This window comes from Penaeus monodon, chromosome 3, assembly GCF_015228065.2.
Source record: "Penaeus monodon isolate SGIC_2016 chromosome 3, NSTDA_Pmon_1, whole genome shotgun sequence".
Lineage (NCBI taxonomy): Eukaryota > Metazoa > Arthropoda > Malacostraca > Decapoda > Penaeidae > Penaeus > Penaeus monodon.
Window position 1 is genome coordinate 50495421 of NC_051388.1, and position 2500 is coordinate 50497920.

Here is a 2500-nt window from a genome sequence, read left to right on the forward strand (position 1 = left end):
TGTGGTCTCCTTTGGCGTTATTTTCTTCTATTTGGCCTTCGAAGCTAAATTATGTTTCTTACATGATATTTCTAAATATTTCTTTTATCGTTCACACAAGTGTTTTTATGCAGAGTTTATCAGCACTAGTTTGTTTTGCTTTTTTTTTTTTTTTTTTTTTTTTTTTTTTAAGTTAATCTCCATTTTGGGTTCATATTAGGGATTGATATGTGTTCGTGCTACACTCTGATTAAAACTACTTAATGGAGTTGGGACGCCAACTTAGGAGTGAAATTGTCTTGAGTCATTTTTGAGTATATCTGGTGTGGCTTTCACGTGCATCACCCCCGCTGTGATCAAATTGGTGATGTACGCATCTATGAAATTTCCTGTGACTGAAATATTGCTTGTAGACCTCCCTAATGAGTGCGATTTGCTCAATAAATAAATATCATACCATCGTAGAGCTTTCACTCGATCCCAGTCAGATGATATTTACCTCTTAATTTCTGGTTCTGACCAAGGCTGAATGCTTGAAACGTTCTTGGGCTCGGGTCTCCTTAACAGCACATTGCTGGTTACTCTATCTCGCAACCCTTGAAAGGCTGTAAGAAGGCTAGATGAATCGGAGTATATTAAGCTGATACTCTAGAACAGACCATAACTTTGCTATACCTGGGTTCCCACTTCCAGCAGGTGGATGCTCAAACTGAAGGGAAGAGGAAGAATTTTATGATCTTGCGTTTTTCTTCCAAACACGTCCACGCAGACGCTCAGCCTACGCTATCTCCCTTTTCACATTTACACACTTACACATCCAACATTCAGCACATACATCCTGTACTTTCCTTCCACCCTTCTTTCATACAACATTCACACCCCCATACACAACACACACGGTTCCTGAACCTACTAATCGGGTGGTGGCAGCGTGCCGTAGGCCTGGAACCTTACATCTGTTCACTGCAGACGAATCTTTTCCCAAATAAAATTATATTCTCGGTTGAGCCCGAACTCAACCAGACATATTGAAGTCTACTGGGTCGACGGCTCGCTGCACATATATTCACACACAAAAACACATGTTTATATATGTGTGCCCGTGGGTTCACCATGGCAGTCTCTGACCGATTCACAGAACTCAACAACCTGACGGACCCAGTTGCTCTGTGGAAGCTCTTCAAGCGCATAACACTCGAAGTAGCTCAGGAGTCCATTGGCTTACGCCCGAGGGCAAGGCAGAATTCCATCTCCCTGGAGACATTAGAGGCCACTGAAGCGTGTCGCAAGGCTCGGCTGAATGGGAATCAAGTCTTGCGTCATTCCATGGTGCGTAGGGCTCGGACACTTGAAGGGACAAGGAACAGTTCATCAGGAATCTTGCTGAGGAGGTCGAAGCCAATTTCCTTGGTAAATGACCTTCGCCCTGCCTACCAGCCCTGAGAAAAATGAACTCTAAGCCCTCCTCACAGATGACTGCAGTCCGATCAGCGGATGGACGGATCATCCTCAGATCATGTGGGGTTCGTGACCGTTGTCTGAGTATTTTGAGCAGTTGTACCAGGTAGACCCTCCACGTTAGCTTGGATGCAAGCGATGGTCTCAGTGTCTGTGCCAATAACCCACCCATCAGCGAGAACCTCCTACCCTAACAAGGGTAGGATAGCGATTTCCAAGCCTGAAGAGTGGGAAAGCTGCAGGCATATTGAAATTCTTCCCTGCTGGTACCTTCCCCCCTGACACTCTGAGGGGCGGGTCATCCCTCTCTGGAAGGGGGAAAGGAGATTGTTGGGACTGAGCAACTACCGTGGCATTACACTGCTCAGCATACCAGGCAAGGTTCTCCGCCCACATTCTTCTGAAACGGATCCCGCACCACCTACCTGAGGCATCAGAAGACCGGAGCAGTCTGGATTTACTCTTGGCAGTCCACTATAGACAGTATAACTAGCGCTCCTAGTAATTGTGAGCGCCGTCGTGAGTTTGGTCGTGGGTTGCTTTGCAGCCTACATTGACTCAAGAAGGCGTTTTGGGGGGGGGGGGGGGGGGGGAACTCGTGCATCGGAATCGCTATGGGAGATCCTGAGGCTCAGGGGAATTTCGACACAGATTATTGTCCTGATGCAAGCCTCTATACGTACTGAAGTGCTGTAAAGTGTGGTGGGGGTATGTCGAATTCTTCCCCTGTTTACTCAGGGTGAGGCAAGGCTGCGTCCCTTGCACGCAACCTTGTCCAACACCGTGTATTGACTTGGATAATGGGTCAGAGCTACTAGCCAAAGTCATTGTGAGCAACACTCGGCAATAGTAAGGTCTCAGACCTTGACTTGCCGACGATTTGCCATCCTATCTGAGTCCCTGGAGCACTTGTGGCGGCTCTTGAATGCATTTAGCAATGAGGCGAAGCCCAAGGGCCTAGAGGTCTCCTGGACCAGACCAAGATTCAGGACTTTGGGGCCTGTTAGGGAACCCGTTCAGTCGATCCCATGCTTGCGGCGAGGACGTTGAAGTTACCGAAAGT